Source organism: Tenrec ecaudatus, chromosome 1, assembly GCF_050624435.1.
Source record: "Tenrec ecaudatus isolate mTenEca1 chromosome 1, mTenEca1.hap1, whole genome shotgun sequence".
NCBI classification, from domain to species: domain Eukaryota; kingdom Metazoa; phylum Chordata; class Mammalia; order Afrosoricida; family Tenrecidae; genus Tenrec; species Tenrec ecaudatus.
This window is the reverse complement of record NC_134530.1, coordinates 158236544-158253436: the sequence shown is the minus strand read 5'-3', so window position 1 is coordinate 158253436 and position 16893 is coordinate 158236544. Positions and strand designations below refer to the sequence as shown.

At 44.8% G+C, this 16893-nt stretch overlaps 3 non-coding genes across 3 annotated transcripts; 1 reads left to right on the top strand and 2 right to left on the bottom strand.

Moving 5' to 3' along the window:
- Positions 1 to 2268: 2268 nt before the first annotated feature.
- On the bottom strand, positions 2269 to 2340 carry TRNAQ-CUG (transfer RNA glutamine (anticodon CUG)). The gene has a single exon. It is a non-coding gene; the product is annotated as a tRNA-Gln (tRNA).
- A 10537-nt stretch (positions 2341 to 12877) lies between these two features.
- LOC142438056 (U1 spliceosomal RNA) lies at positions 12878 to 13041 on the bottom strand. The gene has a single exon (XR_012782522.1). It is a non-coding gene; the product is annotated as a U1 spliceosomal RNA (small nuclear RNA).
- Positions 13042 to 16346: 3305 nt separating this feature from the next.
- Positions 16347 to 16510, top strand: LOC142438044 (U1 spliceosomal RNA). Its single transcript, XR_012782511.1, has one exon. It is a non-coding gene; the product is annotated as a U1 spliceosomal RNA (small nuclear RNA).
- Positions 16511 to 16893: the final 383 nt, after the last annotated feature.

The window sequence follows — 16893 nt, the reverse complement described above, 5'->3', positions numbered from 1 at the left end:
ATCTGGAATTCCTTTTTGTACAGTGTGAGGTATGGAACCTGTTTCATTGTTTTGGAGAGGAAGGTTCAATATTTCCAGCACCATTTTTTTTAGAAGACTACTTCTTCCCCCATTTAAGGTTTTTGTCCTTTATCAAAGGTTAGGTTTCTATAAGTACTTGGTTGTATTTCTCGGTTCTCTATTTGTGGGATACAGGAAGGCTTGTCCCCTCATATGATATGCCAAACCTAAGAAGCTGCTTGCTAACACAAGGTCAATGTCTACACATTTGGAGGTTAGCTGCTTCAAGCTTCTCTCCCTGAGGGTTATCAGCATCTAGAGCAATCAGACTCTAGAGTCTGCCCCACCCTAAGGAGGGCCCTCTCCCTGCTGATAAGGTTAGTGACTTATTCCCCTGAAGGAGAGCCCAAAGACAGGTCAAGCCAACTGAAGTAGAACCAAGGTTCGGCCCTCATCTTGTATCTAGGGTCTGCCCATCTGGTTACATGTGTACTCCTGGCTCGTCCCCCTCCTGTTTGCATGTAAGCCTATGGTACAACCCCTTCCTGTTAGGATGTAATTAGGGGGCTTGCATGACCCGGAAAATGTACACAAACCATGGTTGGAATGCTCTCTCCATGTGGGCCTGGCTGCTGAGAACATGGCTGTCCAGGAGGTGAGCAATTGCATGCCTTATCTTGTCTGATGTCCCTTTAATTTTACCTCTCAGTTACACACCTGCCCCTGGGACCTGTTTGATTGTGTGGGCTGGGCCCCACCTCTCTTCTAATCCATAGATCTTCATATCTGTGGTTGTGAGGCAGACGAGCCAAAGAAACTCCAATTTTGTAAGCTGCTAAGAAACCTGCCCGTTCCTCCCTCCTGTCTCAGAAAGCTGACTGCTAGGTGACCTGCCCATTCTCCCTCCTGTCTCAGAAAGCTGACTGCTAGGTGACTGCCCATTCTCCCTCCCCTGATGGGAAAGTCTCTGCTGGTGATGTATTTTAGAATGTACTCCCATGTTCCCAGGTTCTGGACGCCAGCATCACTTTTGACTATTCTTCAATATACCGTTGTTCTGATTCAATATTGTTCCCTTGGAGATCGTAATCTGAATGGTGCAGTTAATCTTGTTACGGTAACCAGTATGTTATAGTCAATGTTGGTATTATTTTGTTTATGATAAGGTATGTACCTTGTAATGCTTGCTCTTCTCTTCTTGAAGTTACCGGGATTCTATAATCAATGTGATACCTTGTAATGCGCCCTAGCCCTAAAGAAAAGTAACATTAGTTTTGCTTTCTGCAACTGTCACGGCTCACTTAAGTCTTAGACACAGGATAAATGAGTTTTTCGCCTTTAAAAGAGGGATTGAAATGTGGACTCAGGACTGCAACCAAAGAATCACTTTTAGATTCTAGCAGTGTAGTAATAACCTAAGAATAAAGACTCTTTTAAAATCATTTATTGGGGGCACATACAATTCTTTTCACAATCCATAGATACATCCACTGTGTCAACACATATGTACATTTGCTGCCATCATCCCTCTCAAGAGTCCTTTAAGTGATGGAGACATGATCGTGCTGTCATTCATTTGAACCTGCAACAGTTGTACCAGTATCAGACAGCTTTGATTACCATGGCTTCACAGTCGGTTTCTAAGTCTGGGAATGTTAAGACTCCTACTTTAAAAAAAATTAATAGTGTTTTATTTATCCTGAGTTTCTTTCCTTTCCATATAAAGCTGGTGAATAATGTGTCTATTTCTTTGGAGAATTGTGTAGGCATTTGGATTGGAATTGCATTAACTAGTAAAGTATTTTTGCTAATATTTTCATGATAGCGCTGTTGATGCTTATATTGTTCTTCTGAATCAGACACAGGTAGCGATGGCATGTCAACCCATTTCCCAACTCTCTCTTTTCTTTATGCATATACGCAATTAAAATTTGCTTTCGTCACTATTATCACTGTGTTTCATCTCCCTTAGCATAAGGTCTGCTGGTCAGAACTGACTGGATGACAACCAGCACCACCCCATCAGAAGCCTTCATCTTTATTTATATGAAAGAAGCTCAACAATGACTGGTTGCTGGTTCTTGCAAATCCTATTTTGTTGATTTCTGATCACAGACAGGACTGACTGAAGCACTGTGTTGTCTCCATTCTCATGTGAATCAGTTTCAGGTACTTGAGAGATGTCATCTTAATTAAACCCTTAAGCTCCCTGTAAGTAAACCCAGAGGGGTTAATCTCTGTGAGGTTTTAAAAAGCTACCAAAGACCCAGGTCCCACCGAGATTTGAACTCGGATCGCTGGATTCAGAGTCCAGAGTGCTCACCATTACACCATGGAACCAGTGGCGATCCTCCTGTTGCATCCCAGAGCCAAATCCCAGTCCACTGGTGTTCTCTTCTGTTTACATCTATCAGATCGCATGATTTTAATGGGGGGAATTAAAACTCAAGCCCACTGCCACTGAGTGGATTCCGACTCACAATGCAGGATTTCTGAGGCTGTAAATCTTTTCGGGAGGCCGCCCAACGCCTGATCGCCAGCGCTACCAGGGCTTCCTTGCCTCCGTCCACCGAGCCCTGAGAGCACTCGTTCAGCGTCGCCGGCCCGCGGCTGACCGAGGCCCCTGCACAGACCGGACCGAGCGCCGCCGTGGATCCTGCTCTGCGCTCTCGGTGACTTCTGTCCTCCGCTCGCAGCTCAGCAAACGAGGTAAAAAGCACTGAGCGTGAGCACGTCAAGCCTCAGTAAATCACACACTTGGCCAGTTTCCCGTTCAAAGGGGAGATGTCAGCTAACGACGGTGTTGCGCACCATGCACACCCTCAGACAAACCAGACTGAACGCAGCCACTGTCACTCAGAATCGCGCACAGCGGTTGCGGCTGCAGGACAGGCTCTGACGCCTACGTGTCTGCCTGCTGAGCCAAGCCCACCGCATGCCAAATGCTCAACCCAGACTTCACAGTTTCGTTTCTTTTTCGCACTGAAAACCCTCCCAGTCCTTGCCCAATGTGCCCTTTTGCCTATTAAACTGTCGTCATAAGAACAGAATTTTGAGTTCTCTGAGTCATTCTTGAGAATGATGAGTGGGTTCCGCGTGCCTCCGGAAGGGCTTTCAGGGACCTCTGGATCTGGAGCCACCGGGCAGACGTGTATGGGGGTCTCACAAGTTGGGGGGCTGTCTTCTGAGGTCCTGGGCAGATTGGCGTCGAGGACTCTGTCCATGACTTGTGAGGGTCAAAGTGGCTCTAGGTGATTAGGGTCAGAGGAGGAAGTACTGTGTGTTCACTCGGTGTCAGAACAGAGGTGGGACACAATCCAGTTCTAGCAGGTGGCTCTGAATTGACTGATACACTTTTGGTGTCGTGGAGGGGGAATGGATTCGGACTTCTCCCTGTGCGACTCTATCAAGGCACCCAGGAGCACTCACTGGTGTTTCCCCAGGTATGCAGGTGTCGCTGTGTTTCGTGATTCCATTTGCATACCAGCACAAAACATCACCCCAGTAAATAGGTATCTGGTTAGTACAGGTAAACTTCACAATTAAAGTATACCCATAATTTAAATATTGTACAAAGAGGATGTAAGGATGCTTTACTTTGGCTCTCAAAATCACCTTTCTCCTCAAACACACCTGTAACCTGAGGTCTGAAGAGAAACGCACGGTGTGTGAAGAAGCAGAAGACAGCTATACCAGGAGAGTTGGACTGTGATTAGTAGGCAGACCAACATTGCCTTCCTACATCAATGCCCTACTTGCTGAGTTGGGGTATACATCAGCCCGGCAGACCTGGGGTTGACATTGTCAGTGAATATTATTATAAATTTTACATGACAACCAACCTCCGTTGTTTGTGTAAATCGCCTCCGTCACAGAGGGATTGATTCTGCCACAGCGATTAATTCAGGTTTTGTGACAGGTACTTAGCTTACCCTGGTCAAATATCCCTTTCTCAACGATGTTCTAAAAATTAGTATGAGTAGCTAATCAATGCCACTATTAACAGAAAATCATTATGCTCCGGGAGATGATCCATAGACTCTCTACCATAACTTAACAATGAGGTCGCTAAGGGGAGCAGAGGCAGATAAAAAAAACATAGATCCAGGAATGGATTTAGGGCTGTCACTAAATCCCAGCTCCAATTTGAGAACAATTTGTTCCTACATCACAGCCCTGCTCAATCCTCATCCTCAGGAAGGGAACACAGAAGATTTGGGTGCTACAGCAAAGCATGGTAAAGAAATTATATGGTGTCTGGTTATCAGATAGAATATTGTCCTGGATCTTAAAGGCTTGTTTCCAACCAAGCAGCTATCTAAGTGAGATGTTAACTAAGTCCACATGGGAGACGCATACCAACATGTGAAACACTGACTATAAATTATATGATCCAAAGCCAAAGGAGGAAATCGTCTCAGAGCTTAAATTGTGAGATTCTCGTTGCAGAAGGCTATGGATGGCAGAGGGAGCACAAATACATCTGCAAGATCTACACCGGAAATCAGCCTCCCATCATTTACCACAATTGAGGGATAGGAATAAACTGGTTATCAAAGTATGGGAGAGAGATGATTATAGGAGATCAAAATGATAAAGCTGACTTCAACCATTAAAACCTTGTCACTTGATCATCCCTCTGATCCATTGGCCCTGATCTGGTTTTCCACATTGTGTGTGTGTGTGTGTGTGTGTGTTTCATATTGGGGTTTATCTCTGATGTATACTTCATTGTGAGTAGCCCTTATGAATTTTTGTTATATGTTGTTTGGTACATTAAACCCAACATTCATGACCCTCTAGAGACAACAAGTGGAATAAGGGTTCCTGAGGAATACAGGGAGAGAGGTGGGGGGAAGGGGAGCTGATATCCAGGAGTCCAAGAACGAAGAAAATGCTTTGAAACTGATTATGGAGTGGCAATTGTACAATACTGCATGATGTGCTTGGACTACAGAGTGATATGATATCTGTATGAGCTGCCAATAAAATGGCTTTTGGGGGAAATCACCTTTCTCCTTCCTAATGCTAGTTTAAAGGAGCCACGGTGACACGGGAGTGAAAGCAAGTTCATTCCTCTCCTGATAACATACCCATGATCACCACGCCTGCTCATCTTCTTTTCTAAGGCGCATTCTGGCTATACTTCTTCGGACACAGATGTGTCGGTTCTTTTGTCAGCCCACTGTATTTTCAATACTCTTCACCAGCATCATATTTCAAACGCACTGATTGTTCGATGTTTGGGCATTCGCATGCAGATGAGAAGATTGAAGACAGGAGACTGGGGTCAGGCCACCCTAGTGTTCACAGTGGCAGACCTGCTGCCCAACACTTTCAAGAATGTTGTGCAGACCATGCACCCAAAGAAGTGCTAGTTCTCTTCCATAAGGACTGATTTTTGCCCCTAATGCCCTTGCACAATCAATACAACACAAGTAAATGTTTTCTAGTATTCCCTGAATGCCCTGAAACTTGCTCCTAATTATAGAGCAGCTAAAGCAAATGGAAGAAACGATGAAGCCAAGGAGCTAAACAGACCACTTCAAAGGGTAGCTCTACAAGACGGAGCAAAATATATAATCAAACGCCAAAGACCTAGAATTAGAAAAACAAAAAGGAAGAACATGTTCAGCATATCTGAAACTGAAAGAACTCGAGAAAAAAATCAAGCCTAGAGTTGCATATTGAAAGAATCCGTAGGTAAAATATTGAACGGTGGAAAAAGGAGATGGAAAGAATGCACAGTAACAATGAGTTGCTATTTCAAAGGCAGTCTATGAGCAACAGCAGGGTGATGAAGTTGTAGCTCCACTGCAAGCCTTAGGCTTCAGGAATCGGCAGCATCCCAAAGGAAAGGCTTCAACAAACGGAGGAAGCACTGGGAGCGCTTCCTCTTCTATGCCAGGAAGTGCGGAAGACCTCTGCTTGTACAGCTCACTGGAAGATATCCATCTCAAATGATAAAGCAATATCTATAATATCACATGCAGGAAAACTTGCTGAAGATCAACAACGGTCGCAGCACTGCTTGGACAGGGAGGTGTCGAGAGCACAGGGCAGATGCAGAAGAGGACATGGAACAAGGGATACCACTGCTGATGCCAGATGGATACTGGCTCAAAGCAGACAACACCAGAAAGTTGTTAGCTTGTATTTTATCGGCGTAGCTTGTATTTTATCGGCGATGCCAATGCATTCAACTTTGTGGACAATAACAGACTGGATGGCCTCGAGAGGAATGGGAATCTCAGAACAGTGCACTGTACTCACGAAGACCCTGATCACGGATCAAGAGACAGTGTGCAGCCAGAACAAAGGCACACGGCACAGTTTAAAATCAGAGAAGGTGTGAATCAGGGCGGTGTGCTCTCACTTATTCAATCTGTATGCTGTGCAAGTGATCAGAAGCTGGCTTATATAAAGAGCGACATCAGGATTGAGGGAAAGTTTATTACATGCAGATGGCAAGAGGAAAGTAAAAGGAAATAGAGGAAAGAACCAGGAGGCAAAGGACATTTACAAAGGCCAAAATTCAAACATATATATATTAATGTGACCAGATTTTAACATTGGTAAAGAGGGACACCGTTGACAGGGGGTGGGGGTGGGGGTAGGGAGGTTTCGGGGGTAGGTTCTTGATTAAAATTTTGGTCTATATGGAGCAACAAATATTTTCATAGAACGCAAAAATAGTATTACCTGGTCTTGGCACAAGGGACTCCATTTTGAGTTCGGTGCCTCCACCTTAGCTCTCAGAACTCACCCCTCACTGGCCTCCCCTCCCCTCGCTGAAAGTCGCAAGTTCTGAGAACCAAACATCCCCAAAGCCAGGATGTTCTTTGAAGATATAGTCACTCCACCCGTCCTTGACATATAGGTAACATTAACCACCTTCTCCCTTCTGAAGCACCTGTGTGTGCAGATCCTCCTCAGCTTTGATCCTCCCCAGCTCTGCCTGCCAGCAGTGGGCATAAAAACGCAGCCAGGATTCCCCCCACCCCACCCCCGTGGCTTCAATAGCTCAATACCGAGTTGCTGAACCCGCTGTAAGCTTCTCAATAAAGCCTGCTTCTAAAACTTCATTAATTGAGCTTTTGATTCTGTTTTGGCGTCCAAATAAACCTTATAAGTATTGTAATATTTTTATTTCAATGTAAGTACAATTTACAAATATAAGACATTAAAATTATGTACAGTATTATTTTATTCTTTGCTATATTTCTCATTTGAGTGAATTTTTTTAGTAGATTGCTTTCATTTAAAAGGTCATGAAATTTTCACAAGAATTTGTGAAATTATATTTCACACATAAAATGGCTTTCAAAGTCTCAACACTTAATTGTGATTTTTCTGATGTCCACAGTTTATTTACCGTAGAAAAAAACACGTTCAGTTGCAGCATTAGTTCCTGGTCAGGACAGCGCGTATTCCACAGTTTTTAGTGTATTATTGTATGGAACATGGTTTGTTTCAAAATGCTGAAATATTTCTAACCATTTGTTCTCTATTGTGATTTTTGCTGATGTCCAAGATTTAACCTTTTCCTTATCAATATATATTTTAAAATAATGATACCTCATTAAAAAAGATCATTTTTTGAAATATTACTATATGGGAAATTTTGAGTAATATGATCAAATGATTTTTGCACATCATTCCAATTAAGTTCTTGTTTTGATGTAGCCCAATGAAAATGTTCAATATCATTGTAATGTACCGTTCACTCTTCTAAATAATCTATGCAGTTACTACAGAACTTTTTAACGTGATTCATGATATCTGCACAATTTATTGCAACTTGTTCTTCTAGCTGGCTTATACTATTATGGATAGTTAATTGAAGAAAATTATTTTCTAACCGCTCTTGAAACTGAAATTTATTACCAAAATTTTGTCACCTTCAATAAGTTTTATAACATTTTGAAAAAGAGCTGCTTGATTGTGTACAAACTCGAGTCAAATGTTTGAAGATTCTTTTTCAGAAAACTCTTCTAAAATTCCAGGACATTTAACCTGTGATAAAAAGTAGGATTTCAAAGGATCGTATATTTTCAAAATTCTTTTGACAGCTGCCCAAAGAGCTAACCAGCACGTTTTACTGTATCAAAGTATTTTCTGATATTCAACTTCCGCAGTTTCACAAAATTCTTTAAGCATTTCAATGCGCACAGTGTATATATAGAACTAAAAATATATTTTAATAGCAATATCTTCCATATCTACAGGCAACAAATCAGCAGCTATTTGAATGGCGTTATGTGTTATGTGCGCTGCACAACCAACACTAATAATGTTTTGATTAAGGTTTTTGTTTAATTTATAAAAACTATTATTTGTACCTCTTCTTGCTTTTCCTCCAAAAGTTGCGTTCGTGTTGTCTGCGCAATATGCAATCATTTTTTGTTTTAAATTGTTTTTTCAAAAATATTAATAATGCAACTGAAAATTATTTCAGAAGTTTCTCCAGGCACAGAAACAAAATCTAAAATTCTAATTTTTATTCCAGTCTCCGAATCAAGAAATCTAGTAATGGTTGGAAATAACTTCATATCCTTATGATTAGATGCATCAGAATATATGGATATAAATTAATTTTTCTAGATTTTTGTTTAATTCTGAAAATGCATATGAGGAAAGCACATTACACCCAATTGCCTCGGACTTTGTTCTAGCACAGGCAAATTTTTTGTTGATTAACTTTTTGACAACTTGTGCTGTACAGTCGATAGATCTGAAGGATGATTGTGATTAATAGCATGAAAAGACGTAAGTCCTTCTGCTAATGCTAAAATTTTTCTTCATCTCCATGAATTGTTTTCTGAAAAAAATCCTGTATTTTGGAGGAAGATGCGGCAGTATTTAAATATCTTTTATGTTCTGTGTCTCCGAGTGCTTTGAAACATCATTCTTCCTGCTGTGCGAAATAGAAAATTCACCATTACATTTCTCACATTTTACCATGTGCTTTTGGTTTTTTTAATAAAAGGAAATTCACTTCTTAGATCATCATTGAATTTGCATGCTCATTTCTTACTCATTATGTTAAAAATCTAAAAAAATTTTAAATTATATTATAAATTATTATATACATATTGCTTAAAAACATAGCAAGTAGATACATAATTACATGAACATATTTTATTGTTAGTTTATAAATTAAATTAATTTGATTGTTATAAAGTAACTATATGTTTTTAATTATTTTAATTTTAATCCTAAATTTCTTTCTAAATAATAACAATACTAACTTGTATTAGTTTTTTCTCTGAATTTGCCGTAATGTAAGTCGTGTCACTTTCAAGGCCAGCGTTAAACTTTTTGCTGCCACTATAAAATATAAATAATATGAGTACTGTCTGCTAAATTCCAGAAAATTTATGTACTTATAAAATAAATAACTTACATAAATGATCTGAATAGCTGATTTGTTGACATCACTTATTTAACTAGCACTAGCACACAGTACAATGTGTATCGTCTGAGAGACAGTTACAAAATGCTTTCATCCTTGCCAATGCCCCAAAATACCATTGTTCATTAAGTCCAAACAATGGTGGTCAAATTCTAACAACTGATCAACAATGCAAACTTTGATAATCAGTTCTCGATAATCAGTTCTCAACAATTATTTATTATTAAAATTTAACATTATAAAATTAATATTATGGTGAAATAGCCACATGGCAGCCAAAAACCATATGTTCCCCCAAATCGGTCACCTTAATATATATATTGAGAGAATAAAAATATGTACTCCTATCTATATGCTAAGAATTAAGGTTGCAGATGGACATTGGGGCCTCAACTCAAGTACCCCCTCAACACAAGAACCCTTTGTTCTAATAATCCAGCATTCTGTGTTGCTGCTCACCTTCTCATACGATCGCTGAAAACAAATGGGTGCGCAAGTAAATGTGGCGAAGAAAGCTGATGGTGCCGGCTATTGAAAGAGATAGTGACTGGGGTCTTAAAGGCTTGAAGATAAACAAGCAGCCATCTAGCTCAGAAGCAACAAAGCCCACATGGAAGAAGCACATCAGCCTGTGTGATCACGAGGTGTTGATGGGATCAGGTATCAGGCATCTAAGACGCAGAACAAAATCATACCCAATGTGAATGGGGTTGTGTGTGGGTCCTGGAGTGAAGACCCAAGGCCCCTCTGTAGACAATTGGACATCCCCTTACAGAGGGGTCACAGGGAAGAGATGAGCCAGTCAGGGTGCAGAATAGCACCAATGAAACACACAATTCCCTCTAGTTCTTTGGTGCTGCCTTCACCCCCATTATCATGACCTCAATTTTACCTTACAAATCGGGTTAGACCAGAGCATACACACTGCTACAGATAAGAGCCCGAAACACAGGGAATCCAGGATAGATAAACCCCTCAGGGCCAACAAGGAGTGTAGAGATACCAGGAGGATTAGGGGAGAGTGGGGGGAAGTAGGGGGAAATCAATCACAAGGATCAACCTAGAACCCCCTCCCAAGGGGGACTAATAGTGGAAAAGTGGGTGAGGGGCGACGGAGGACTATGTAAGATATGAAAACAATAATCTATATCTTATCAAGGGTCTGTGAGGAAGGATGGACAGGGGAGGGAGGGTCTCAAGTGGAAAGAGAATGCTTTGAAAATGATGTTGGCGGCATATGTGCAGATGTGCTTAACACACTGGATAAATGTATGGATTGTGACAAGAGATGTAAGAGCCCCAAAAAATATATTTATGAAAATAAAAGTATTATGTATATTACATGTGTTATATATACATATGAAAATTAAAAATTGCAGCCTTCAGTATGGATTACAACTCAATATAAAGAAAAGAAAAATCCTCACAACTGGACGAGTGAGGAAAAGATTGAAGATTTCAAGGAACTCATTTTGCTTGGGTCCAGTAGCAGTGGTCAAGAGGTCCTGGAAGCAGTAGTCAAGAGGTCAAAGGACACATTGCATTGGGTAAATCTGCTGCACAAGACCTCTTGAAAGTGTTGTAACGCAAGGATGGTACTTTAAAGACTAAGGTGTGCTTGGCCCACCCTAGAATATTTTTCATGTGAAAGTTCAAAGTTGAACACTGACTAGGGAAGACTGAAGAAGATTCAATGCATTTGAACTGTGGTGCTGGGGAAGAATATTGAATGTACCATGGGCTGCCAGAAGGACAAACATCTGTCTTGAAAGAAGTATAACCAGATTGTTTCCTATGGACAAGGATGGTGAGACGGTCTCAGGTACCTTGGACATGTCAGGAGTGACCAATTCCCTGGAGGAAGACATCATGCTAAGTAAAGTTGGGGGGCAATGAAAAAGAGTAAGACCTTCCACGAGGTGGATTGTTACGATGGCTACATCAATGGGGTTTAACAAATATGTGAGGATGGGACAGGAGCAGGCAGACTATAGGTCTTTTGTACAGAGGGTTGCGATGATTGGGAATGGACTCGATAGCACCTAGTAACAGCAATTGCTTTGAGCCAAAATTTAATTTGATGGCAGAAATTATATCCCTTGTTCCATATTTTTCGCTGAACCTGACTTGAATTGTGCAAACTCCATGTCAATGTATTGCTAAAATTTGTTGTATGATCTCCAGTTGGCTGTGATATTGTTCAATAATTTCTGCATTCTGTGGGACTACCTTTATTTGAAATAGGCACAAATGTGGGTCTCTTCCAGTCTGTTTGGCCAGGGAGTTGTCATCCAAATATCATTCCAACAGAATAGAGTACAATCTGCGTCATCAGTTTAGTGAAACACATGAAGTGGTATACTCTCAATGCCTTTTATGAATAATGCCTTCAGCGCCGTTTGGACTTCTATGTTCAGGACCATTGCTTGTTGATCATATGCTACCTCTTACAATGGTGCGAGGTCCACCAGGCTGATCATGCGTATACACAACTGAGTTCTACATACTCAATATGAGGGACTGGGGATTGGTGTTAATTTAAGACAGTCAAATGGTTTAGTAGGGGGTTGGGGGTACAGAAAGCACAGCAAGAAGTGAAAAAGAGTCCTTCCTACCTTTCAGAAAGCAGAGGGAATACAGTGCGCACTTATTAAAAATTACATGCGTAGTTTTCAGGAAGAGAAGTGAAAATGTCTTCATCTAGGGGCATGTAGTTTAAAGCTGTAGCGATAATGCCGACACTTTGCTAAGTGTTACTTTTTTCATAGCATGACTTCCGCTTTCGGAAGCGCTCCGCAGGCTCCGAGATGGAAAACAGAAGACGAAACTGATTGATTGTGGAACAAGTTAAATCTAACTGCGTCTCACACAGTAACCTACAGCCCCACACAACTCCCAGGCACTTGCCCACTCAGAAGACGCTGCAAGAAAACCCGTATTTTGGAGCGTATTGTTGTACGCCCTACGGATGTAATCATCGCCTGGGCCCCTTTCCTTAGACGTGTGTATGACAAGGTAGCTTTTACAATAGGTTTGGAATCTGGGCTGGCAACACAGGGGTCCCCGGGGGACACAAACGTGGGTAAACTGCCTAGGGCAACAACAGGGCTCACAGCCCCCTGGGCGTCACATTAAAAAGGAAGGCATAAACTCCTGAACACACTGATTGTCACCTCGCGCGCTGAAGGAGTCTGGGAAACAAGAAAGCCACTGAGCACGTCACCCAGGCGGCGTCACGCGCATACACACCAGCTTAAAGCTTAGGTGGGAACTGACGCACCCCAGGCTGGCGGAGCGTGTGACATTAGCGACAGCTGTCTGCACAGACAACTACTCACTCAAGCGGTAACGGATGGAAACCGCCCAGAGCAAACCACGCGCTGCTACTCAGCGGGAACAGCAGCAAAGACTAAGCAAGCCTTTTAGAGAGAAACATGGTCTGTCTTTTGCACACAGCGTTTTCAGGGGAGAGCGCGAACGCAGTCCCCCACTACCACAAATTATGCAGTCGAGTTTCCCACATTTGGGGAAATCGCAGGGGTCAGCACATCCGGAGTGCAATGGATAAGCCTCGCCCTGGGAAAACCACCTTCGTGATCATGGTATCTCCCCTGCCAGGTAAGTATGAGTTGTTCGCCCGCTCGCCCCACGCGCGCTCACGCGCCCTGCACTTTACACACACGGCGCGTTCGCATCGCCTCGTTCCAGAGACCTGCTTCACCCTCTCCGGCCAGGGGACGCACAATGCCACCAAAACACTGTGCGCTCAATCCCCACAGGATGGAACATCACGACGTGTTTAAGCACAACTTGCTGGTCCAGCAGCCACTGCGCCTGCTCATCTACATAAGACACGCCTGCTGCGACGTCACCGGAAGCTGGCTCCACCGTCGCCCGGCGGCGAGCCGGCCGCCAGAGCGGGGCGTGGGCTTGGCGGCGACCCCCCTCCGCGCCCCTCTGCCGGCCGCCCCCCTGCGGAGAGCCTCGTGTCCCCCAGCGAGCGTGGCCGCCTCACTGGAGAGGCGCGCGGACGCTGGACAGGTCACGCCCTTTGTTTGAGGGCACTAATTCATTGCTGTTTGAGTACCCGAGGGCGATGGGTTCAAGGAAAGTTCCTCTGTCACAGGTGAATCCTGTTGGAAGTAAAGGGTCCAGGGGTTACACTGCTGCTCAGCCATGCCCACAGCTGGAACCCCTTCGCAGGCCCTGGGAGGGTAACCTGACACCTTGCCAGAGACTCCCTTCTCCACCCTCCCGCTGGAGCCACAGGAAGCCGGGGAGCGGGCTCCTTTCAGACATAATTTATTTCTGTCCCCAACGTTTATCAACGCGGGCTTCCTCTGTTCACGCTCTGACTTCACCTGTGTGGCTGTTCGTCGGTGGCCCTGTCTCCCTCCGTCTGCCTCTCCCATTCTGTCTTCCGTCCCCTCCCTTTACTCTCCTTCACTCTCATTCTGTGCTAAACCGGGCACGTCCTAACTCTGATACAGCCTGTCAATTAAAGCCCCGCTATCTGGGTCTGCTTTCCTCTCTTGCCCTTCTAACAGAAAGCTGCCGCCGTAAGACCAGCAGATGAAAAGACTTTGGAATTTAAAGTTTAAATGAAGAAAGCAACAACAGGTCCACTCAATTGTCTGAACTGCATGCTGTTTTCCTAGCTGTGATGGAAGAATTAGACAATGGTTAGAGCCGCTATGGGTGATTTGTTAGGTAGCTAGATCAGGAACAATGGGGAGAGGGGGGTGTTTGTCCCTCTCAAGCCTGCGAAGGCCCCTAGAGGAATCAGGTGATCATTAGACACCATGAGGACCCCTGAACTGGCATGCTCAAATTCAGACCCCAAGCCAGGTGGGCAGTACACCTGGGCTGCCCCAACTAGGCCCAGGCCCCTGAAATCACCCAGGTGGGCTTAACTCAGCCAATGAAGTCAAGCAATGCCATCGACCCTACCTTCTTCCAGCCAGGGGGAGGGCTAGAATAACGGCAGGGAGCAGACTCTGGGACACTCTCCGCTCCTAGTCAGAGGCAGGTAGGTCTCCTTACCCTGCTCTGGCACTCACGCCTGCTTCAGGCCCACTCCCACACACAGTCTCTGGGCCCACATGCCTCAGCCTCTAGGGTTCGTGGGATTCTGTCCTCCCGGCCTCCCTGTGTGTGCTCTTTTCCACGTGGTTGTTCGGGCCCAGTTGTGAACCCCTTTGAGATTATAAAACCTGAAACATTTCCCGGCCTTCTTAAAAACCCATTTGGATTACAAAACAGGCTTTGGTGTGAATCTTTTCATCCTGCAAAGCCAAGAGCCGAGGTATTACCGACTCCAGAAACCTAACTATGAATGAGACATCAGTTGTCGATGTAGATTAAAAGAAAAAAAATTTAATATTGATTTAAATCACTGGCCTACATCAAGCAGGGAAGTGACAAGGCCCACATGGAAGAAGCACCACAGCCCGTGTGATCATGAGGTATTGATGGGATCAGGTATCAGAAGTTCAAAAATAAGCGATCAAATTGACATGCAGGAGAATGGACAAACTGGAGAGTGAAAACCCATGTTCAAGACAGTTAGTCCCTCAGGGTAGGGACACACGGAAGGGATGACATATCCAGGGTATAGTATAGCACTGATGAAACCCATACCTATCTTATAATTCTTTAATATGTCCTCCCTTTACTAGAGTGGTCTTTGTGTGACCTCATTAATCTTGTAGACCTGCGTATGTTCATCTGTATAATTAAGAACATTCAATGTATGAAAGCCAAGATAGATAACTCTTCAGAAACAATAAAGGAAGTGATAATTCCCTGAGGCTATCTGAAGAGGAGGGAGGGTGGGGGAGCTGATAGCAACACTAACTATAACCCTACTCCAGGGAATGAATACAGAATTGTAGGTGAACAGATATATTCAATGGTGTACGATACAGCTAACACGTGTGTAGATATTAGCTGGTATGCTTCTCAAATGTGGGCTTTGCTGCTTCTCTGTAGACATGTAACGGACAGAGGGAGGGGATGCAGGGGAGCTGATACCAAGGGCTCAAGTAGAAAATAGTGTTCAAGCTGATGGTGGCATCAATTGCACAATTGTTTGGGCTAATTGAATTATGAATTATGTAAGAGCTCCTAATAAAATGTTAATTAAAAAATATCACTAGCCTAACCTGCTGAGCGAATGAGTCCATCGGGCTGTCTCCCCAAGGAGGTGGTGTTTAAGCCTTTCAGCCGCCCCCCCCTTTCTCCGCCCCGCCCCCGCTTCCCTCCTGCTCTGCTGCCTCCCTCCCTTTCTGCCTGTTCTTCCCCTGAGGAAGGAAGGAGGAAGCTGTTCCTGGTCAGCAGTGACTGACTGTGCGGCGTGTGGGGTCGGCGCCCAAAGCCCGTCTGTTTAGATTAAGGGGCGCAGGAAGGAACGGTGCGCCGGTCCACACGTGCCAACACCACTTTGTGGCTGTCTCCGCAGAGCCGGGACCAAGTGCGTCGGTTTCAGAGCTTGTGCCCTCAAACAAAGGGCGTGACCTGTCCAGCGTCCGCGCGCCTCTCCAGTGAGGCGGCCACGCTCGGTGGGGGACACGAGGCTCTCCGCAGGGGGGCGGCCGGCAGAGGGGCGCGGAGGGGGGTCGCCGCCAAGCCCACGCCCCGCTCTGGCGGCCGGCTCGCCGCCGGGCGACGGTGGAGCCAGCTTCCGGTGACGTCGCAGCAGGCGTGTCTTATGTAGATGAGCAGGCGCAGTGGCTGCTGGACCAGCAAGTTGTGCTTAAACACGTCGTGATGTTCCATCCTGTGGGGATTGAGCGCACAGTGTTTTGGTGGCATTGTGCGTCCCCTGGCCGGAGAGGGTGAAGCAGGTCTCTGGAACGAGGCGATGCGAACGCGCCGTGTGTGTAAAGTGCAGGGCGCGTGAGCGCGCGTGGGGCGAGCGGGCGAACAACTCATACTTACCTGGCAGGGGAGATACCATGATCACGAAGGTGGTTTTCCCAGGGCGAGGCTTATCCATTGCACTCCGGATGTGCTGACCCCTGCGATTTCCCCAAATGTGGGAAACTCGACTGCATAATTTGTGGTAGTGGGGGACTGCGTTCGCGCTCTCCCCTGAAAACGCTGTGTGCAAAAGACAGACCATGTTTCTCTCTAAAAGGCTTGCTTAGTCTTTGCTGCTGTTCCCGCTGAGTAGCAGCGCGTGGTTTGCTCTGGGCGGTTTCCATCCGTTACCGCTTGAGTGAGTAGTTGTCTGTGCAGACAGCTGTCGCTAATGTCACACGCTCCGCCAGCCTGGGGTGCGTCAGTTCCCACCTAAGCTTTAAGCTGGTGTGTATGCGCGTGACGCCGCCTGGGTGACGTGCTCAGTGGCTTTCTTGTTTCCCAGACTCCTTCAGCGCGCGAGGTGACAATCAGTGTGTTCAGGAGTTTATGCCTTCCTTTTTAATGTGACGCCCAGGGGGCTGTGAGCCCTGTTGTTGCCCTAGGCAGTTTACCCA